Source organism: Dicentrarchus labrax, unplaced genomic scaffold, assembly GCF_905237075.1.
Source record: "Dicentrarchus labrax unplaced genomic scaffold, dlabrax2021, whole genome shotgun sequence".
NCBI lineage: Eukaryota > Metazoa > Chordata > Actinopteri > Moronidae > Dicentrarchus > Dicentrarchus labrax.
The window spans coordinates 15,769,219-15,794,100 of NW_026136709.1; the positions used below are offsets into that span (position 1 = coordinate 15,769,219).

The 24,882-nt window shown below is 39.5% G+C and overlaps 1 long non-coding RNA gene across 1 annotated transcript; it reads left to right on the forward strand.

Moving 5' to 3' along the window:
- Positions 1-17,836: 17,836 nt before the first annotated feature.
- Positions 17,837-19,858, forward strand: LOC127369605 (uncharacterized). Its single transcript, XR_007886092.1, has 3 exons — positions 17,837-17,936; positions 19,202-19,284; positions 19,718-19,858. It is a non-coding gene; the product is annotated as an uncharacterized LOC127369605 (long non-coding RNA).
- Positions 19,859-24,882: the final 5,024 nt, after the last annotated feature.

Below are 24,882 nucleotides of genomic sequence, written 5' to 3' on the forward strand. Positions count from 1 at the left end.
TCATCCAAGACGAAGTCTTATTGGAACCAGCCTGTTTGGTGCATAAAATGTTAAGTGTGCATCTGGGCCAAGGATCACCCATAGATCCTTGACTACATTGTCTCCCTTCCAAAGTCCACTTCATTGACAGATTGCCTTTTGTAACTGCTGTATTTAGCCTACTGGCCATAGTAGTAGTGTAATTTTCTCATGAATTCTCCTTTAAAGGAGAAGTGAGGGGGGGGGTTGTTGCACTCATGGCAAGCAGCAACACCCCACTCTGATTTCCCAGTTGCTTGTGTGTTTAGATTTTATTTCAATCACCAAACTTCCTGAGTTGCTTTTAGCCCAGCACACACTGATAGTTAGAATCCTGTGATTAGAGCCAATTAAGGAATATTTTGGTGTTGGTGTTGTTGATTAAAAACTGCATCACTATCACACATAAAACCCCACTGTATCCGCATTCAAGGCATGTCAGACAAAAACAGATATCCCAATTGTTGCAGGAAGTCAAATTATTTGTGTGATAACAAACCAACTGTTAATTACAGGAAGAGGGGCTGTTTTGGGGCAACTTTAGCTCTCATCACACTGACAGTGTGGCACAGGTGCTCTGAAGTGAGGACAGATATGCCAGCCTTTGGTGTGGCTTCAGTCTCATTAAACCTCACTCTGGCTGACCTCCAGTCTGGTTCAGTCTGTGCCAGGCTTGTGGCACCAGCAACCAGGGCAGGTGAGACTACCCGCCGCTCACTGAGACCGTGAACATCAAGTCTTGGCCAAAAGATGGCTTGTGCACTAGGCATGCTGCTGTGTTACCCCGACTAAGATATTCTACTGCCAGCGATGGTTTTCAGTCTACATATCAGTGAATTCCCTCTGTTTTTGCCAAATATCATAAGGAGTCACAAGATGTCTTTACTAGACTGCTGTTTCTGCAGAGGTACTGTTCAAACACAGAGCTGACAGCAGTTGTGGTGCCCTGAGGGACACCAGAGGCGCTGTTTGGCCCCAGGTCAGAGTCTTGGTTCAGGTGTCACAGCTCTGAGATAAAATCTGGCATGCCACACAAACGCCTCAAAACCACAGAGACGGGAGGAGGTGAGAGGCAGTGAGAGTCCATGGAGGCCTCAGTCCTCACATTTATAAAAGGATGAGCGTATATAATGATAATAATTAGACTTTAAGGGGGTCTTTGTAAAATGAACAAGTGACAAGATTTAATGCTAAGTGAAATGAATAATGCAGAGATTACGATGAATAATGCAGCCTAAAGAGCAAGGTGTGCTGATGTGAGAGACTGGATTTGAACTTCGGTTTCTCCCACAGAGGAAACCAACCATCTATCAGCCCGACCTGGGGCAAATAGTATTTGCAAACATTACATTGTTTGGTTTTGGCCTCCTCCAGTGCCAGATGGGTGGAGTTTGTAACTAAATGCAATGGAAATCACAGCAGACAGTTTAGACAATTAATCAAAGTATCAAAGGCCAATTTAGTATATGAACTTTTGTTTGAGAACTTATCTTGATACTGTCTACAAAAAACCTCAAACATATTAAGACAAACACAAAAATACTTTCAATACCTGCTTATTCCTGTTCAGGAATTAAACAGGATTACTCCTGTTCTGGGTGCGTTCTGGGATGTAAACAACCTGCACAGGACACCAGCCTATCATAGGGTCAACACGCAGACAAGAATAATATATTCACACACCTGGGGACATTGAGTTTCCCTTCAGTTTCCAAATAGATATTTTCAGTTTGCCAAATTGTGTTTGAAAGGATTTTATAAGCCCAACAGCTAAACCACAAAGGAGCACATAATCCTGCAATTTAAATTAGAACAAGCAGTTTTCACTTGAGTACAACATCATCCAAGTTTTTTGGAAACCCCCCTTTTGTAAAAGCAATCTGAACACCACAAACAAAGTATAAACAACGACCTTTACTAAATAAGCAAATTCCAAAATCTTATATTTGTACCGCTATGTGATATTCTGATACTCTTTTAATTACATTGACCTCGGTTTTGCATATGAAGGTGACCCAGCAAAACAGAGGCTGATTTTATGAAACAATTCTGCAGGGATTGAGGGCATTACACAATTCATATTAAGAAGCCTATTGCATGTGATGGCTAATCCAGTGCGAGGCGTGAAAACGGCCAATGAGTCATCAGTTTTTGGCTCCTTCTGTGACACATCAACCGACCAACAGGTCGCACAGACCTCATGTAACCCTTTATCGAATCTGAGACGATCTACATCTGCTCTGTTACTCTTTCTTTAAAAACCTCCTTCGTCAGCCTGACATTCAAGGGAATTAAGAGATATGCTTCAAATCAGACTAAATCCACACCCATGTTTGATTTCTTGTGCCACAGTCTCGATCAAGCACGAGCGAGATGCAACTAGAAGTGGTTGAGCAGAGTTTTACCAGTTTAAGTCCCCCCAATTACTGCTTTAAAGCCTCCTCCTGTCTGAATGTTTTGTAACATTGTTAGACGGATTAGAACTACAGAATAATCACGCACAAACATATAAGTAGTGTCAGGCTTTCTGTGTTGTTTTCCTTTGCTGCAAATAGGGTTTCCTTTCTTCCAGCCTAACAGAAAGCCGGCCATACCACAACTCATTGTGGTTTTCTTTTGCAGGTGGGGTCCACATTCAAACCTTTATCCTGTCCTGAACTTTTGACAAACATTTTATAGCACGGACACGTTGCCATCTATCCCACGAACATGTGTACTCTTTTGTCCGCATAATAAAGTTTGAATAATCTTCCTCTAAATGGTTTATCTAAGCCGCACGCATCAAGCATTATGAAGAGGCAAAGAGTAAAAATTCAGCTGAACAAATTCAGGTGCCCTGAGGCTACTCTGTTAAGCACAATGGAAATTTCACAATACAGTATCTGGAATCACAGCCCTCAGCGTGCCCCGGAGTCTGTAAAGGCATTTTATTTGCACTCTCCAGCCGCTCCCAATACTTAAACATTAAACGCCAAGGCTAGACAGGCAAAACCACTTTGAACTACAGTGCAGGTTGAACTCAGTGGGAGGGGAAGGAGGTGAGTGAGTGGTGAGCGGGGGGCTGTGGTGTGTGTGTGCGATACTCCACCAGGTGAGTCAGCGTTGGCCGCCGTGCAACACCATTACAATCTTAGGCAATGGTGACGGAGAAGGGAAGGGCTCAGGCTCATTGATATGTGCGTGTGGCTGTTTACTTTGAGACATACAGTGACTGGAAGTCTCTTAAGATACTGTAAAGAATTTACATCTGAATAAGTTGTTTTGTTTGTTGAGGCAGATTGAAGGGAGTTGTTAGCCTTAGTCTCTTGACTGTACTTAACCGTACAGAATGTTTCTAAGGATACACTGTAAAGAATCTGCATCTTACAGGAAAAGTATGACCTTTGGGAAACATGCTCATTTGCTTTCTCGCCCAGACTTAGATGAGAAGATTAATACCACTGTCAGATCTATATGCTAAATATGAATCTTCAGCCTAAAGGTGGTTAGCTTAGCTTAGCATACAGTCTTAAAACAGGATGAAACAGCAAGTCTGGCTCGGTCTTGTCATCACTGTAAAGTTGCCAGGCAACCAAAGAGTCCAAGAAGTCGCTACTTCTGGCCAAGAAATAGTCAGGCACATAACCCCCCTAAAGACCATAACCTGGCATTTTTTACACCTCAGTTTTGGTAAAAAATTAAGCAAACAAGATATAAAGTGTGTGAGTTTGAGCTTTAGAGTTGCTGGATTTTGTTACTTTTGAACAGAGCCAGGCTACATGTTTCACCCTGTCTACGTTCTTTGTGCTAAGCTAAGCTAATCGTCTCCTGGCTCCAGTTTCATATCTAATGTGCCTAATATAAGAGTGGTTTCTATCTTCTCATTATAACTGTCTGGAAGAAAATGTCTGGTGCTCCCTGACAGTTTGTCTGGTAGAGTCGATTCCCACCTGTGGCCCTTTGATCAATGTCGTCCCCTGCCTCTCTGTCCCCCCTTTCCTGATTATCTTCAGCTGTCACTGCAAAATACAGGCATAAAAAAATGTGATATGTAGTCCTTGAATTTCCTTTAATTCATTAAAACAAGGGAGAAGAAACTACCAATTGAGAAAGCTTGCTTTTGTCCATAACTGTTCTGACAGTTTCGGAGGAGAAACGATAAAGAATACATCTTAACAAGTTGATTTGTTTAATATATCGTATCCCTAAAATGTTATTTTCTACAGGGGATATTAAGTTAGAGGACTCATGAGAGACAGATAAAAAGAAAGAATGAACAAAATTGATGCAACGAAGGCACAGATATCCTGACCTTTAGTCTTTAGTATGAGTCAAATTTCGAAAAAACAACACCTACACTTCCTATAGTGCAACTCTATAGCATCTTTTATCAGACCCCCCATCTGGTAAATGCTGAAGACATTATCTGGGTTGTTGCCTCAGAAAGCTGCCTTCAGAACTACAGAAAGCATTATAGTAACCAAATGATCTCACTCTGCTGGTAGAATTAAATGTTGAATATGAGCTCAAAGCCGTTGTACTATTTTACATGTCTTTTAAATTTGCAGAAAAATATGTTGAACAACAAGGTTACAGGAAACCGCTTTATTAAAAAAACCACCAGTGACTCAAACACATACAGTTGTGAAACAGTCTACAACTGATGCATTTAATCACACTGGTGTGAGAGTATCAACAATGCAAATATACTCCTTAGTGATGAGCAATCTGCTTCAACATGATCTCTTCAGCATTTGCTTTCATTAAAGTAAGGACACTGATTCTATCTCTCTAATGAGCCCTGAGTACTTTGAGTGTGTGCCATTTCACCTCAGGCTATGAAAACGGAGGTTATAATTCCCTTCTGAGTCTAAAATGAGGTGTAGGAACACAACAAACAGCAGGAAAACTTAATCACACCCCGTTAGCAGGCTACTACACTACCCATTCCAACCACAGTAACCACCTGTTTGCCTGATAGTCAGGCATGATATGCTAACATGCTGCACAGGCATTCCTCTCCTCAATCAGCTCTTTCTCATCTGTATTAATCACATCTCCAAAACAGTGTGTCATCAAACTGACATTCAGTAATTTATTTGTTAGGTTGGCTAGTTAAATATAGATTACTTGCATGTTTCACATTTCCTCAGTAAGGATAACCCCATTTTGCATCACTGAACGTCATTTCCTGTGCTCCGGCATTATCATTTTCCCTTTTAATTTAAACCGATTTCAAGTTGATTTACTTCAGATAGACCCGTTTATCAAAAAGAGGAAGTGCTGGCACGCTCCGTTTGTGTTAAATCAAAGTTGATAGCCATCATTTCCATAGCAACTTATATCCTTCCCGCTCTGTGCATTCATTCAAACTTTACTAATCCAGGAAATTGCTGCTACTGATCAAAGTTATTGCCTGGAAGGAACAAGGAAGCTGAACGAAAGTGACACTGCCTCATATCTAATTATGAGTTGTGGCTTTGGATGGACACAGATCTTTGTCAGCTGCATATTTGATGGCGTTTAAAAGTGAAAGCAGCAATTAATTTTGTGTCGAATACTGCAGTCTGTGCAATGATCAGTGCTCTTTAAGGGTAACAGAAAAGATTGAGATGAGATACCCAATCATACAAGTAAGTGGTTATTCACATCCAGCTACTTAGTCTGAACAAATGTCTTCCCAGGGTTCAGTTAGGGACTGTACAAAAATTATTAGGGCGGGGCGCTGAACAGTTTGACACTTTTAGCATAGTACATAATGTAACACCATTGACATGGTACAGTACATACAAAGAATTGTAGTGGTGCAGCAGGACCAGCAGTCTTTTCTATTCCACACACTCTCTCCTTACTCTTCAATACCTGGTGCCTACATTACCCACAAAGCAACTCAACCACAGATGGGAGATTCTGGTGTCTGCTTGTAGCCACTAGCCTCAAAGAAAGATGAAGAGCAGGTTGGAAAGCTCACATCTTTGCAGCTTTTTTTTAAATTTGAAAACTTGTAGTCTTCAGCCTCAACCAACGCGGACTCAAATGACATCACTTGGGGCAATATATCTGATTTCCCGCAGCTCCCTCTGGAGCCACGAAAGGTTTTAGACATCTTTTTTCACAAATGCTGCCACCCAAGAACTTACATAGCTACCGTATTGCAGAATAAGTCGACTCAACAATTGCAAACCTTATGGCAAACATAACAAAAGGATGCATCCTATTAACTGAATATTTAGAGCTGTCAGTGTCACATTTACATTTTCCCTTTATTGTAGGTTTACTTTCTGTTAAGATATAGAATAAAGTGAAGGTAGAAGCTGCTGTAGGATCGTGACAACTGTTAAGTTTAGTCATTCAAAAGACCTTCCCCCTGTCTCCCAAACAATTTATACTACTCTCCCTTTAGCAAAAAGAAACAATACATTGTGTTCCCCTTTTTCTGAACTGCCCAACTCCCTAATAATTTTTTTACTGTTCCTTATCTGTGTGAGAGTGAAAAATGATATATCTATTGAGCTTTAATCCAAACAGACAAGGAAAAAGTGTCCACTTATCCTGTCAGCACACTCCGAAATCAATTCATCTGATCAGAGAGTAGCAGACAGAAAGTGATTCCTGCAGCTGTAGTAATTCACACAAGAAGAGAAATGTCAAAACATGTCAAAATGTGCAAACTGACAAACACTTGACTGCCTCCGAGTGGGAAACTTTGACTCAGTGGATGTATGAGTGTGCATATGCGAGGGCACGTGGATGTACGACTATAGCAGTGGGAATAACAGCCCAACAGGAGTTAATGAGGCGAGTGACTGACGGAGCAGCCTGCCTGTGTCAACAGAGTATGGAAGACAGTCTGGTTGGGAGCTAAGCATATGAGAGAGCCCAGGTGAGGAGAAAGAGCGAGCCGGGAGCCGGTGTTGATGGGAAATGTCAAACGCTGCTCCGGAGGACGAGTCTGATTAGCACCCAGACTGCACCTCTCGCTCGCACCTTGTCGATGACCCCTGCCTCCCTCACCCTCTTCCTCCACAGACACCCCGAATAAATCCACCTTGAGACATCTTCATTCTTTTTTTTCTCCTTTTTTTTTTTAACAAGCAGAAACTCCCTGAGAAACTTCAAATTAATCAAGGAAGGACCAAATCTCTTTATGGCAACTTCATAAAAAGCTGCCAAACAATCAGCCGCTTGGCACTGGCAGAGGCTTCTGTTTGTGTCCCCTGAGAGAAAATGTGTAGCATTGACCTGCAATAAGAACTTCTTTGATGTCTGATCAGTAACAGACAGATTAAACTGACAGACAATAAAATGAGGCAGGCAGACGGAAAGACAGAGAGAAAGACAGATAGATAGATAGATAGATAGATAGATAGATAGATAGATAGATAGATAGATAGATAGATAGATAGATAGATAGATAGATAGATGCAGACAATAATAGACTTGTGCCATCACTCTTAGGTGTGTCTATTTAAAAAACAGACACCTCTTACCACAATGCTTATAATGACCACATAAAAGGGGAAATCTGTCTATCTCTCCTTGGGTTGGGCAATATGACAATACTGTATATTGTTATGATTAGTCTTTTGGCATGGTTTATTTTGGACTGTGTAACAATTTGTGGACTAGACAGTTACTCTCATCACCAGTCAGCAAGAGGACATTGTGTCTCATGCGGTGATACAGTGTTGGGTAAATCAAACCTTTTTCCCCAGAACACCACCACAAGGAACAGACAGGAACATCCTTGCATCAAACTTGAAACATGCAGGGCCAGGTTTTCAGTTTGCATGTACACATTAGTAATAATACAATTGTTCATTCATGCCCTCAAGAAGAAAACTGTTATTGTGAAATAAATAAATTTGTTTAATGCTCTGGTTACGGTGTTTTTTTTATAAAATAATTTCTTGTGGTAAAAAAAAAAAAAGTATTTTGTTAAGGTTAGAGAAGCTTCGCTGTCATGGTTACAATCATGAACACGTGATATAGAACAATTGTGATCATGCTTTAAAAATGTTTATGTTTATTTTCCAGTAACAATATGTATAAGAATTATGAAATACCTTAATTTGATTTGTGTTGTAACTGACATTTTCTTTTATGTACAACTTATCTATATTTGCTTATTTTCTGTATTTGCAGAGTTTCTGTATTGCAGGTTGGTGAATGAGTTTCTCAGTTTGTTTGCATCTGACTAATTTCCTGCGTTTTTAAATGCAACATACTTTCCGTTTGAGAGGTGAATTCCTTTTATTCATTAACTAGTGTTTTGGCAGTGCAACAGGCTGTAAATAGCATAATATTGCTTTGTAAAGCTGATATGGTGAATGTGTTAGCAAAAAGTACCCTATTTACACATCCAGCTGGGCACCATTTGTTTCCGTAATTTTTCTAGCCAATTAATGAATAAGTCCAATACTCACTCTTCTTTTAGCTCTGTTTTGGTCTCCACCAACTCCTGCGGGAAGTACATAGCTCTTAAAGCTAAATTCTCCACTATGCTCACCAGCTAGTTGCTAACTCTGTCTGTTTGCCATTTGTTGCTGGGCAGGCATCATAAAACATCTTCATCAGTGTTGGGTGATAATTCTCCATGGGTTTGTCACTACGAGTAATCCCTTTCACATTACGTGTAGGCATTTGATGCATTGTTAATATAAAAAATATTGTTTTGGGCAGCTTTAAGTTGCAGTACCTTGAGCTCTCTCAGCCAGTGTAATATCATAACATACATGAAATTACACAATTGTCGTCTTGCTTCCTGTTTGTCCCTTCATGTGTGCAAATTGAAGCCGGTTACATTCTTTCATGCTCCACCAGGGTTCACACAGTCTAAAGAGCCAACTGCTTCTCTTTCTCGATTCGGCTCTGTACAGCTTGGTAAGCTGGGACTAATCCCGTCGTGCCACTCCAAATAAAACCCCAAGAATTAAATAAGTTTCAGCAATACAAACAAGTAACTGGAACATTGCTTTAGGTGGGATATATGAGGAAGAAGGGGCTGCATGGGCATGTCAGAACAATTCCCAAACATCATATTTCTTTGTGTCATCGGAAAAGGTCAGACTTTACTGTGAGCCCAGCAGTTGTCCTGGATGTTGATTTATATTCTAAATTGGACAGGATAAGGTCTAAAAGGTGAAAGTACAGCCTGTGTCTGGCTGCCCTGGTTGCAAGTGAACTTCTCCCCACTTCCTGTCTACAGGTGGGAAACTCCTCATCCTTTATCTTTACAGCCTCAGAGAACGGCTGTCCCGTCAAGAGCAGAGAGGAGGAGTTTATGGGTTGAAAGTTTTTTCGACTGCTACTGCAGGGTGGAGAGGTTTATAAAAGGCTTAGATCACAGGTGAGGGGATCACAGAGGAGACTGTGCAGGTGTTTGAGGAGTGTACTGAAGGCTGTTTTAGGGCCGTGTACATATGAACATTATATCATATCGTACATTATCTTTCAGCTTTGTGAAGACGTGTTCTATCAGATCAAAAGCACAGGAAACGGACTTGCTTGAGAGTGGGGCTGATGGTTACACCTTGCAGTTCAGCCAATCTCACAGAGATTATCTCACTCAAGGCTCTTATTATTTAATAGTAGCACAGATTGATTATTGTTTAGTGCTGCTCAAATTGATGTTTATGCTCTGTTCTTGCACAAAAGGTGTTTTCCCACCTTAGGTCCTCTTTTGTTTCTTGAATAACCTCACCTCACGCCATTTCTCATAACAAAATTCCACATTATGGCCATATTTATAGAATATTTTTCTGTATCTACGTGGACTCGTTGCTGTTTTTGCCTCTTTTTAAGTGTTTTTTTTCTTTTTTTTTTCAATTTAGACCCTCTTTTGTTCCGCTATAATCTCACCAAACTATCAGAGGCCGGCTTCCACCGCAGAGTTTTTGGGAAGGTCGGGGCCGGTGTGAGACTTTGCCACATCCTCCACTTGCGTAGCTCCCTGAAAACTGACAGGGCAGTGTGTAAAAACTCACCCACTCGCTACATTGTCGAGTAAGCTGCCGAAAAGACTGGAGCTTGGCGCTCAAAAATGTGTTGAATTTACTGCTCTGAATACTTTTCTTCAAATACAGAAAACATAGACACAGAGAGAAGGGTTATTGCCCAAACACTTTGAAACAGATTTGAAAGCGGTCTTAATGACAGTAAAAGCACAGTGCTTGTTTTTCTGTCTTAATCTAGTTCATGTAAATCTGCAGAAAGCAAAGAATATCCATAAAATCATGAGAACAATTACAAGGAGGAAGAAAAACTGATTTGTATCCCGCCTGTCCACTAGTCTTGTCCTTGTCCGTGTGTTTGTCTGGTTGGATGTCTGGGTCAGGGTTGAAACAACGTGCAGTGTGACACATAGCAGGCCAATAAAGGAAGCAACACTGCAGAAAGGCTGATCAGAGGTGTCTTGAAGCTATCTGGCCTCATAGCATTGGTCATGACCTGTTGGAGGTCTGAGGTAGTTTATGTCCTTTGATGTGGACGAAGAAGCACCTTGACGTTCTCGCAAAATCTCATTCAAATGGCAGAGGTTTTAACTCTAAAGTCTGATCGTAGATTCTTACAAACATGGCCATTTTCAGTCTTATCTTGTTGTACTCTGTACCTTAAGCTTTGGCTGTAAAAGCTTCCATCAGATTATTCTGTATGTCAATAATTTAACAGGAATAATCACAGTCACAACAAATGGGCATGTTTGTAGATAGAATTTACAATCTAAAATAATCTAAAAAAATGTGAACATGCAGCGTTATCTAGTTGGTTTTCAAAAAGTTATATAAGTACACACGCTTGTAAAAGTAATGAAAGTCAAAAAGTCACAATTAAAACTTGAAAATCAACAAAACTAGAGTTGTAAGCCTTTCACATGACAGCAATGAATAATAATACTGTGAAGATCAGCGCTGTTCTGATCCCTAAACTATGTTAAGAGCCTTATTTTGCATTGAAAAGACATTTAAGGCACTAATAAAAAACTAGGGAGTGAATAAAAGTGGAGGTAATGGAGGTGGATCGATCTCCGGAAGAAGTTTGCATAAAATCATCTTCTGATAGTCCTGACATTGTTGAAAAGGTGGTTGTTAACAGCTCAGAGACAGACTTTTAGAGAGGCGACTGCCTCGGTGCTTAAAGCACTTAAAGAGCAGCGAGTGCATCAAAGAAAAAAAATAAGAGTGAAAAAGGAGAAAGTGAACAACTTTAATGAGGGTATGATCAGTGTGCAGCCGCCGTTCTTGTCGTGTAGCGAGCGAAGAAGCTGGCAAGGCTAGAATATGGACTTCTCCCCTGCTGCTCGCCATAATTTCCTGCCATCAGAGCACCTTACCTCACTTCTGCACCTATATAGCACTGCACCTGAAAAAGGGAGAAAGCAAGTGGAAGCAAGCAGAAAAGAGACTAAAAAAGAGAAGATGTAGGTGGAAAAGAAGGAGAGTACAATAGGAATACATAAAACAATAATATTTTCTTAGTTTGTATTTTGTAGCTATGCCAAATACAGGCATGTATATGTTATATATGAACATTAAATAATATTTTCATAATAATATCAGTCACAGTTTCTCAGAGTGAGATCTTGTTTTTCCTTGTGAATGTGAAGGATCAGTGTGTGTGTGTGTGTGTGTGTGTGTGTGAGAGAGAGGATCAACAGATGATTTGGGGGCCAATAGGGGGCACTGGGGGCCTAATCCACAAGTTTGGGAGCAAGCAGCAGTTCAAGTAGCACACACATGCCTTTCCTTTTGCTTCCCCACTATTACACCGAAGCTACTTTGAACTGGTAAACTGAGAAAGATGAAAACTTCATGACTCTTGTGTCATTTGCAGAGATTAATCTGGGGCAAGGCGGCCTTGTGCAATCAATCTTCTGCGCTCGGTGAGACCGTGGACACGGCTGCCGCTGTCTGAACCATCATCAACGAGTCAGTGATGTCTAATCAGGGCTTGATTGGCACCCTGGGTAGAAACGGCCTGTAAATCAATCAGATGTGAAGTGCTGTTTCAAGGGCTCAGTCAGCTCTCTGTAAGTATAGACGCTGCTGTTTTGCTTCTATCAAAGACTCACATGTATTCAAGTGGTTTTTTTTTGGGGGGGGGTTACATATATACACTATGTATTCAATTTTAACACATTTTAAAGGAAATCTGCTTATTATGAGACTATATTAACTCTATTTAGCAACTTTGAGAAGCCATCCCTCTAATTATAACTCTTCCCTGCTTCTGTGATGTATTTGCTGTAGTGAATTATGATAAAGCACATTGTTGTCACCAATTATCCTGCACAGACAGACTGACCTGCTCTCCTTCTCTACCTCATGAGCTGTGGTTACCAATGGAAACAGTGCAAGGCTAACATTTACCCTCACTCCTTTGTGTGATGTATTGCAGTAAAAAAAAAAAAAAAAAAGATGAACAAAGCACAGTAGCATACTGGGTGTGTGAGAGAGAGAGAGGGAGACAAGGCTCTGCAAAAACTGAACTTTTCCAACTAATGTACTTTGTGAGTCTGGTGGTGACAAAGATAAATTAGCTAAAGAAAGAGTGGGGGACGCTTCAACAGCAACCGACCCTCCGACACCAATTAGCAGATTGATTACGCGCCTGAGAGAAGCGGACGCTTGTCAATCAGCGCCACACAAGGGGAGCGACAGGAAGGAGCTGGCGTGGATGTACCTGGAATGTTAAAGGAACAAGAGGCTGCTCCAGGGGATCTATACAGAGGCACTGATCCATAGGACTGTGTAGCGCTCAACACTGACACACTGAAACAGCAAAAGGTGCAAATACCACTATGCCACATGGAAGCCTGAATACCTTCACAGGCTGCAAACTCAAATACCTGTATGACTGGAGGCACACAGGCCTGTTGTGATGGCTGGTCATGCACCCAGCTTCCTGTACTGTATGATCTGAGTGGATTACTGCAAACAGTAATTGTTCAAATAGAGTGTGTGCACGTGTGTACATGCACAGATTATTTGCGGACGTATATTCTTGTTCTGTTCACGCACACACACAGGCATATACATCCCCACGTTATCCATCAAACCCTGAGGGGCTAGGCAGTTTCTGTCCTCTGGATGGTGACAGTCTTGTTCGCCTTCATTTAGCAAGGACACACCAGCAAGGACATAAAGTAAATAAACGCCAGCCACTAAATTTAGTGCTGCCTGACAGATGCAAAAGCCCAAAGAAGAAGAGAGAGTTCTTTTTAACTGGGATAGAAGAAGACGGCAACTGCAGCTGTTCAAGGAAGTTCAGACCAGGTTACCTGCATGCTGTCATTAGCAGAAATATCAAGAAGCGCTGCAGCTCAATTTGGTATAAAAACTTCATATATGCAAAAACAAACACAGCAAGTCAACAGTTAAAGTCCAGACAGCTCAATCCTCTTCAATGGGGCAGTTAAACTTGGAGAAGATAAGGGCACAATTAGATTTGGCTGAAGAAGGAAAGACCATTAGGTCCTGATTCTCTGCCTCCCCCTCAGAATATATGGTCCACAGTCACTCTTAAAAGGATGAGACGATGACATCACCTCCATATTCAGAATACCTACTGCATGAAAGAATGAAAAAAGGAGAGGAAACAGAAACCAATTTGTTAGATTAAACATTTCTCATGCAGCCTTATGATTTAGAAGGTCTGCTGACCGCAGTCGCACAAGGTTTTACCTCCCCTAAGACACAGCATTCTGTCAATCTGGCCCAGCCAGAATTTCTAATTATAGGCTGCAGACGCAAGAAGGTCAAAAGCTTATTAAAAGTCAAGATTAAAATTCCCAATGCATATTATAAGCTACCTCCTCCCCTGACTAGCAATTATTTGCTAACTCATGCCAGTACAGTGAGCAATATTTCTCAGGAGGAACAAGTTACGTGTGAGGTGAATGTGTGTGTGTCTGTGGGGGGATAATAGTGTCATAAATTTTAGTTGCTGACATCTGGTTGCACCTTTGTTCAACCTGATCTCTCATAGTCAGAAAAATGACAGTATAGGCTAAAGAAATGATTTAGCTGTTTTCTCGTTTTGGCAGAAATGGAAAATAATATTGTATATGGTGTGTTTTCATTAGTGTATAATCACCTGTAAATAAGAATTGTAATGTTACTGTTACCTTAAAATGAGCCGTTTATATCTCCAGATTCCGTGGGTCGCCTTCGTGGAGATGAACCGCCATGTTTCTAGCCCAGAACGGACAAATCAAACACTGACACTAGATAGGCCTGTTCGCCTTTTCCGCTTGTTTTGGGGTCACCATAGTTTCTCCTTTGCACTTGGAAGGGGAGGGTGAAGTGAGGGAGTTGCAATAGACCGCTAGATGCCACTAAATCCTTTACACTGGACCTTTAAAGAGCAAATCAGTCAGCCTGTTCCTTTGTTTTGATATGTGAGGTTGCCACTGCTCGCTCTTTAAATGTTATGAGCTAAAGAAAAGCCGAAAATATTACAAAAGTCTACATTTGAAGTTTAGTATTCAAACCACAGTGGTATTTAAATGTTATAATTTTTTTATAAATCTATTATTTTAAATATCAGTGACTAAATAAGCAACAATCAAAGTTAAAGTTCAGAAAGAAGAGTGAAAAAGAGTCATCAGAATTGGTCTGATTGCTGATCGATGCACAAAAATACATGAAATCACCTTTTTCAATCTAATCCCTGTCCACTTCAAACAATGAGAATGGCAAAGACAAAAACACAAATATAAAAATCTCCTTAACCAAAAATTTTTTTTGGGCCTTTAAAATATAAATCCGGTTATTATTTAAATGTTTTTATTATAACTGACATGATGGCTAAAACTATGAAAATACTATCCCAGTTGTAATAACGCAGAATTATCCTTTGAACATTTGTATCCTAGTGATACATTTTATTAATTGCTATATAATATACACATAGGCCTGGCTACAGCAGTGAAAAACAAGCACCTAATCGGCTTTAAGGATGGGCACCCTCCTCTATGAGTTTAAATAGAGACGTCATGAAACGAAGAATCAGGTCATCTGCTTCATGGCCATGTTAATATAGTTTCATAAGTCTTTGCTTGTAGATTGTCTGAAAGTCTAGCCCTGGAGTAGCATGTTTTTGCACCATGGAGGCAGCCTCACAGTGTCAAGCAGGGCCATCACAATAAACATCTTTTTCTCCTTCTTTCTCAGAGGGACTGCTTTACTCACCGTCTTTAAAGAACATCCCCAAAAGATGTGTGGACAGATGCCTCAGTGGACCAGCTAAGCTGTTGCTAGCAGACATGGTCTGTTATGAACCAAGGCCATCTCAGTCAACAGGATCGATCTAACTCAGAAAAAAAAAACCTCTCCTTTTTTTTCTTCTTTGGAAAGCTTCCAGCGACGTCTAATCACCTTGCTGCTCCAATATAGATTCTAGTTCACCTTCCATTACAGCGTTATAGAGCCTGAATCATAATTGAAAAATTGATTACAGAATAATGACATGACACTTGTTTAATCAGCTTACTCCAAGCCAAGAGAAATAAACTTACACATGCACATGCACACACTTTCTGGTGTGTGGATAATGAAAGCTGCAAGGTGAAAAGCACTTTATCAAATGAATGGCTGAAACACTGCAGACCATAGTTATTATCAGTCCAGGCTGGAGGCTGAGACTCCTGTGAAGACCGGGATGCAGCTGAGAGTAATCTCTAACTGGATTTAATTGCTAGGTGGAGAACGGGTGTGGGGAGGGGGGATGATTGGGGGGGTTGCCATATTTATGAAAGTAAACATGATACCTCGCTTCCACGCTGCCTCTTCACATGTGGTTTCCCAATCTCAGGTCATCTTCCCTGCATCTGCTCCTCATGAAGGCAACTGTGGGTGAATAAAGTATTAATTATGGCTGTGTGGTTGAATGGTGTCTGGGGGTATCAGTGTGGCAGCACATTTTAAGTTTTGCCCTTCATAATTCTTGTATGTTTGAGCTCAGACGCAGGACCGGGCATGTTTACAGTCTGCATTGATGCATTCGGGGTCTAAAGAAAAAACCTTGAAGAAAGCCATACATCTGTATTCATGTATTCACAATATAACAATGACCCTCTCTGTGGCTCCAAAAGGGAATAACACCAGCTATGTGACATCCACACGGTGATCAATTTACTCCGCCAGACAAACATGTTGTTGCTGACCCCCCCTTCCTCCTCTTTCTCTCTGATCTTTTGGTTTGGGTGACTGGCACTGCACAACAGACAGACATCATCTCCGAATCCTGTATTGGTCGGGCATTGTCATAAAAAGGTCACTTGATATTTCGTGGTTGTCCACATTGGATCATTTATGGCACCTGCAAAAAAAAAAAAAAACCCACAGCTCACTACAGCTTGGTACGTTTCCATTATGGTAATTTTCAAGTCTCAGTTTTTGTCTTGAATTTCCGGACAGTGCTTATCATCTGCAGACTTAACCATACATTGGATCACCTTGTTTTTAGTTTTAATTTTAATCTCCTTTTGATGTGTTCTTCCACAGAGGAGCGGTAGCATAATGCACAGGTATCAGTAGGAATTACAGGAGGGCTCCTGCACACTGTCAGCCACACTTTCTTGTGGCTTACTAAGTAGAACTGGCTGTTGTCGAAGATGAAGGGCCACTGTGAAGTTTTACATAGATGATCATGCCTGATTTTTTTACGTTCTCTGCTCCAACCTTTGAACACAGGATGTGTTTCCAAGTAGAGTAATTAACTCAGGGCACAGCCATTTTCATCCACAGTCTGTCAAAATGCTTCGACGGAAAGTTACCAAATAATGAAAATGAAAGATCAATACTTTGCAATATTACATTCCCGGTTGCATTATTCTAAATGTGTGTGCGACTCAGTTGCAGTGATTACTTAAATTGTGTAATGAGGTCATCGAAGCAAACTTAATTCCAGCCAAGTTCTAAAACCGTTTTTTGCTTGGCTCATAATTCAGAAATGCCTCGGTTGAACCCATTGCTCTGCCTTCGCCACAGAGGAAAGTATATTAAGGATTATAAATTGCAGAAATAATAAATGACAAAGCACTTTTTGCAATGGAGTCAGTCTGAGTGAGACAGTGTGTGTGTGTGTGTGTGTGTGTGTGTGTGTGTGTGTATGTGTTTGTGTGTGTGCGCAAGTGTGTGTTGGCATTTATCACATTCTGGGGACAAGAAAATGTTTACACAGTCACGTCATGGGGACCTCAGACAGTATAGGGACGAAAATGAGGTCCCCTAAAGAGAAACTCTTTCAAATGAATGCAGGAGTCTATCTGAAGGTTATTCAGATCTTACAGTATGAGCTGGTAAGGCACTCATTGTTCCACACACACAGATCTTCCAAACATGGTTTGTTACCGCCCACTTCCTGGTCCTCATTAAGAAGGATTTTAATAGCAAACACAATTTTCAGTGTTTAAAGGTAGCAATCGCAAAGGCTGTTTATTTTAAGATGTTTGTCGGAATAAAAAGAGGAACTACAACACCACAAGGTAAGCTTTATTGTCTTATTTACTTACTTGCTGTAATCATTATTTTTATAGATAACCATTTTGACCAACTAATGTGGTAAATTAGCTTTAATTAGCCACAGAAGCCAAGTGTAACTAGCAAATTAACAATGTTTTACTAACAATGTTTTTCGTTTTCCCTGAAAGATACTGTTAGTTATTACATGATGGAATTCTGTGCATTTCAAGGAGTTTATACCAACTGAAAAATAAATTAAGGGAATACTGTCTGGAATAGCTGTTGCTCAAATGTAACCCTATTGGAAAGTAAGTGGTAAAATTCTCATATAAGTCTTACTTTCTTATTCATTCATTTGTTTGTATTTGTAGTGAGGTGAAACCTAAGTGAAATCTTTTTCAGCTAATGCCATCATTCCTCTTGTTAGAGATGCAGATGGCTGAAACTTTGAGTGCACAAGACACTAATCAACAGGTACATTCATGTTTAGCACTTTAGCTTTACTCCTAGAATCTTTCTAACCCACTGTTTGTTGCTTTTTCTGTCCTTCAAGATGGTAAATAAGGGAAATACGTTCATTATGATGGTAATCTATTGTGAATCAGAAGTCTCGAGCAGTTTTATGTAATGCATCTAGAAAGCTAATGGTAATGGGATATTTAGGACAGATTTTAACGTTTATAGGGATATTCTTTTTGACAAAATATCACTCTATTCTGGGACATTCACGACATCCCCACAGTACACCTTCCGTCAGTGTTTGAATAGAAACTGTGTTAAGTATCTGACAACCTAGAGACTTGGTCTAGAAATGGTCCCCATAAGGAACCACGACATGGTGTGTGATATCTCCCCACTAAGCCTGTTTAATTCAGTATGTGTGAAATCAGACAGATGTTGATGGAGGAGGAAATATTGAATTTGATGATTTTTAACCTTTAGTTTTGTGCCTGTTGGCATGAATTTAACTTTAGAAATGTGTCATTAAGAATATGTAGTAGTGTAATTAAATACTAAGCAGTGATTACATCAAATTGAACACTTGTTTTTCATATTTATGTAATTTAAAAGTATAAATTCTGAGTTTACAATTAGAATATTTTAGATGTAGTTATATTTTAAGGCTGTCTTTCAAACATTAAAAAAGTCAATGTGTTGCCTAAACTTACAAATCGCAAATGTTGTAAATTTGATTTGTCCTAATTATTCAGATTTGTTTTCAAGGTATATTTTTGTGACAGCACAAACGGTATGTTTGCAGACAAAGGAATATTATCTATGTTCAGAACTATAAACATTCACCAAATCAATGTCAGACTTCACAGTTTCTAAATATTTTCTTGTGTTTAGACTATTGCTGTTTTTAGGACCATTTGTTAACATCACTACCAAACACCAGAGTGTGTGAGAAAATTATAATCTAAAATGTGCAATTAAGTGGTTGGATTAACATTGTAGGTATTTTAAATAATTTTAATTGAATTGTCATAATATAGTGCACTGGGATTGTGTTCAGTTCAAAGGATATATGTCTAAGTAAGTTATTTTATTCTTAGATGAAAGACACAGATGTTGAAGATTCAAATTAAGTATCCGACTCTGCATCAGGGAGTGGTGAAGGGATATACCAGATACCACTTCCGAAAGTGAAGAGAGTGATGCTAGCCTGAAACCAAGCACCAAACCTCCGTCTCTTGATGACGTATTGAACAATTCTTATGTTATTTATTTTTTCATAGAGCAATCAGCAGAGGAGACTCTTCCCAACTGAAGGGAATGAATTCCCATCAACAATCAAGACACATAAACTGCCATCAGCAGAGTAAGTGATATCTTCTGAAGCCAGTACTGTAAGACCTTCTTGTAAAGGTGAATTTTTACACAATCTCTCTAGTATCCAAACTGGTAGAAGAAGATATGTGATGTGGATGATAAATACTGTTATTGCCCTCTTCTCCAGTGTTTATTTAAGCTCAAGTGGCAGATATTTGACTGACAATGTAATTTCAGCCATTAGTTGAACGATAATTTCACTTGTGCTGTATATGATAGCATATACAGTACAGCATAAGGCCAAAAGTCAGTGGACACCCCTACTAATTACTGAGTTCAGGTGTTCAGCCACACCCATTGCTAACAGGTGCGTAAAATCTAGCCATGAAATCTCCTAACATTTGGAATTTAGAATGGGCTGTAAATAACGAGATGCTCCCTATTTATTTTATTTACAGAATTGTTTTTCTGCTCACTTACAGGTAAAACCGGCCAAAAAATGAAAACCTTGGCAGCAGGCAGAGGTGCAGGCAGTCGAGAAGTACATTCATCACTTCTTGTATTGTGCCAGCACAGAGTGACTGTGAGAAATGTTTAAGAGCTGAACCAGTAGCTCTCAAGAACCAGGATTGGCTGACCTTGAAATTGTATGTTTATAATTGCATTACAGCCTACAAGAGCAAAATGCAGGGTAAATAGAATATTTATTTTCTTTCGAAACGCTTTGGCATGTCATGTTAACAAGTGTTAAGCATGTTTAAATATATATATACAAGTTTGTATTGTTGCTTTCAGTGTTCTCTTGAGAGAAAGCAAATGAGCAGGACTCATTAAAAAGTTAAATTGTATAATTTAAATGAGAGTTTGATTTCTTGAACTAAGGAAATTAATATTCACTATGAAGTAATGCAGCAAACAACACAGACAAACATGAATACTAGTTTTATTAGGGTTGTTGAGTATTCTGTAACTGAGAAGTAGTTCCACAGTTTCTGGGTAGTTGACTGTGGTTAAAAATAAGAACCCTGTGAGATGTAAACAAAGAATAACTCTTACAGTGAAATTAAGGTTAAAAGGTTTGACTTTTTGTTTGGCAGACATGGGTGAGACAACAATTTCTAGACAGTAATTCACTACTCAATTCTTGGTACTTAAGTGACCCCTGATATCAAAAAGATTAAGTTAGAACAATGTCTCTAGTATAAATGCTCATTTAATTCCAATTTTATTTTATTTGTATAGCTCCAATTCATAACAAAAGTCATCTTTCCAAATACAGAAGGTCTAGACTGTACTCCTTATTAAATCAAATTGTATGTTTAGCCTGTTTTCACTATAAATAGTGAAAATATCATAATGACACTGGTCCCCAGTAATCAATTGGAAATCTGTGTAAATTATATTTAAATTAGGTCCCCTACAAACTGGATTTTTCACAGGTCTCCAGTTAGCATGGGGAAATCATTACTTCATCAATCCAGATATTTGAAGTCGTCTATGAGCTAACCAACCAATGGCAAGTGTACCTCATTTTTTTCATACTTCTAGAACCTCTAGAAAGGATGGTCCCCACCAGTGATCAAAAGTGGTCAAAAACTTGGTCCCCATTGCAGATGGAAACCAGTGTGTGTGTATGTGTGTGTGCACGCGTTTATGGGTGACATTTTATCCAGATAATCAATTTTTGTTATCATTTAGTGTATCATAGTTGTAAAGTGAGATCTGAGTGGGGGCATTGTGTGGAGTCGTGGGCTGCTCTCCATGGTGGAAGAAGTAATCAGATATTTTAGCACCAATACCACCATGTAAAAATACTCCTTTACAATTAAAAGTCCTCAATTTCAAATCCTACTCAAGTAAAAGTACAGATGTATTATCAGAAAAATAAACTTAAAGTATCAAAAGTAAAAGTAGGCTACTTGTTAGTTCTGATGCATCAACTCATAAGTAGCATTTTACTGTTGTAGCTGCTCAAGGTGGAGGTTTATGATGCTTGATTTTTTTGTTTGTGAGAGCTGGTTCGTCAGATTGTAATGCTTCACAATAGGCCAACAAGCCTAAATTGCTTATCTGACACTCTATTAGCTAAAACCTCCTTTAAACAGTTAAAACAAACCTAACTTTAACTATAACAGAAGTGGACTTACCCCTTGCTGCACATACTCTTGATGCAAGAAAGCAAAGAGCAAATCCTTTATGGGCTACCACTGTACAGGCCGTAATTATCTCCCAACATGATTGGCTGTTGCTTTATTAGCCAATTGAGCTGGTCATTGGACTTTAGCCACTAATATGATCAGAACAGTCTGAGTTTTTTCTGTGCCTTGACTCAGAAATGGAGACACAGTATGAGTAATGTGACATCCTCTCATTTCACTTCACTTAAAAGTTTTCAGGAGGAAAAGCAGACGACATCACAGTTGGTATCAGTTTATTAGAGCGTGTCAGATGAAGTTATGCCTTTGGTTGTGTGAGCTGTCAAGTGAGCTAATAACTTTGCATTACAGTGTACCTGCTGCTGTGTACAACATGAAATGAGATTGATTCTCAATTGTAAATGTGGCTGTGAATCCCTGACATTGAATGAAGCCAAAATGAAGAAACAGGCTTGTTAGGCTGTTGTTTCCTACCATACTAACAATAGGGTACCCAATGTTTTAGTACAGAACTGCAATTGTACATACTGCAAGTTTGTGATGAACAGATAAACACGTAAATGAAGGTTAAACAATGATCAGAACAGTCACTGTGATAATATCTCTATATTTAAAGTAACACTATGTAAGATTTGTTGTGATATGGTGTCCCCAGTTTCAGAGTGTTAAATATAATTACATTACTTGTAATCAAGAACTAGGAAGTCGACAACTTTTCTAACATAGCCAAACATCAAGCAAGTGCAAGAACAACAGCAAGAACAAATGGCCATCTGTCTTGTAGCCTTTTATTTCATGAAGCTCTCGCCTACGACTAAAAGCCAGTTTGAGATTCACTCTTGTCCGGTGGTCACTCTCTCCTTTTTCTGTTCTTAGTTTCCTCCATCAGTGTCCCCTTGGTATCTTTGCCTCTGCCATGTCCACAGAGGCTGCAGAGCCTGGTTACGTTGCCCGCTCGCCCAATTCCTGCTTCCCGTCAGCACTCCCCAACTGACTCTCCCTTGCCCCGGGCCTGAAAACCTTCTCCCAGTGGTCCAAAACTCCTTTGCTAGCAGCGTAAAGCTCCCATCCGGGCAGCACAGACTGAGCTAGTAAGCTTAACAATTAACTTATTTTAGCAACTAGTAAAGTTTTCGGTCCATCAGGAAACCAAAAAACATTTTCTCCATAAAATATGATCCGGTTTCACCAAAATCAGTGACAAAGTTGGTGGTCTGTTACTGCTGCCAAAAAGCGATAAAGCTGAGACCAATGTTACACAATGCAAGAACAGGTGTACAGGGCACAGAGTGGGAATGACAGAGGCACCATTCACCCTATTACAAGTCAAAATGATTTTGAAGCTGTTATTTTAAGGTTGGAAAGTTACATAATGGGGCTTTGAAAGATGAATCCCTCCCAGGTGCTTTTATGATGTTATGTATCATCAAAAGAGATATTTTATGGATGACTATTTAAATTTTTAAACCTTAAAAAGTACAGCAAGACTGCACGTTTTCCAGTCACTTAAAAACTTTTATTAATGCTGAGTTGCTAAAAGCGGATATTGTTATGTTCCATACCAACATTTTGCAATTTGCCAGATATGTTAATTAATGATGTTTCCTCATTATGTTGATAAGAAATGTCCTTCAACATGTGTTGCACGTTAGTTGTATACAAACATAATTCCTAAGAGACAGGGTTGCTGTGTAATTTGCAGACTGGTAGACTGAACAGATCCTCCAGCTGCCTTCACTGTTTCAGCTCCAGTGATGCCTTCAGTGTCAGTGCAGCCCGAGCATCTCTGCCTCACTGGCTGCCAGTGGTATCAATGATGTAATGCTTATCCTGAGACAAATACAGATATATGATATTACATCATCGGTACTAAACCTGGGTAAAGAGCACACACACACACACACCACACGTGCATTCTGTACATAGCCGCACACACACCCACACAAACATTTAGGATAATTAAGCTTTTGCTGCTCAGCCTCCATTGTTGACATTCAGCAGCCTTTCAGAACTTTTGAATGTGGTGCTAATTTGGCAACGACGGTGCCTTTTATCATTTAGCAGATGCTTTTCAATCATGTGTGATGCTGTGGGGGAAAATGAGTATCTCAGGATAGTCTAGAGGAGTTTGGTAAGTTGGTGGATTTTGGGGGGAAATGAGGAAGCTTTCAATGTGTCTACACTCAGGGTGGGAATGACAAGACCAGGGTGCAGGAAGAAGCAATTATATCCCCTGAAGAGTTGTTTGACAGTTTTATAGTGCAACATCTATTTTCTCTATCCTCCATATCGACATCTGTCTGGGGAAAAGAGTGCCATTAGTTCCTCTAAAACACATCTCAATAATTAATGTTATGCTTTGGAAGATCATTGAATATGGTGGATAGAAATGTTGTAGTTGGGCCATTGTTGTTACAATGGTCTGAAGAAAGTATCAGCCTCTATTTTCATAACACGCTTACAGGTAATAAATGTTCTTCACATGTTCTTACACGTTATAATGAGGCACTGACAAACATAAATGCCACTTATGTCATGTGTAAATCATTTTAAATGCTTTCATTGCTCAAATGTCAAATTATTTTTATAATTAGATATGTGTCAGTCTGCTATTTTAAAAACCTGACAACAAGTAGAACAAGATCAATAACTGGAGGATAAGATTTCTTAAAGAACATCCACAATTGCAGTTGAGAAATGTCAGGTATCACATCTGTAACACTGATTATTAACACAGATAATTTGCTCACAGTTTTAGCTTTTTACTTAATTAAAAAGTTAAGTTTTAATGTTGTTTGTATAGCACATGATTTTCTCTATGAGTTCCCTTCATACTTATCTGTTCTGGTCCCGAGATGAAGAAGGAAATGAAGCACCTTAGCATTGGCCATGTAGTTTAGTTACACAAGTGATAAGAATGAATTTCCAGTTATCGGATCCAGGACAGCAAATATTTACCTCTCCCTGCTCATGAGCCTGCCAAAGTACAATTACGCTCCATAACTTCCAAGAAATTGCTTCTAACAATATATAGTGACTCACTGTCTGGGTATCATAAAGCTTAAAATATGCTCCTGAGAAAATGGGATTAAAATCAATGGCAATTTTCTTATTTCATTTTTAAAAACAATAACGATTGCCTGCATCCAAAATATATCTGCACAATATTTTTCTTTCACCTGCCAAGCACAGAGTTGTTCTAATTTAAGGAATTATTTCTTATATAAGTTAGGTTGCTATACTTGATCAGTTTAATTTGTGCCAATGTAGTATTTTTATTAGCACTCAGAAATTGGGACTATTACATACCGAATCCAGCAGGACTAAATGTTGTACCAAAGGTAATTTTTGGTCAGTAAAGTAAGATCTCAAGTCCATTTAAAGTTGAGGAGTGAATTGCTAACATTTTAACAGTAGACACAGGCTGTAAATTAAGTTATGATATCATCAGTCAGATCATTGAGTAAGAAGACAGCATTTCCTTGCACAGT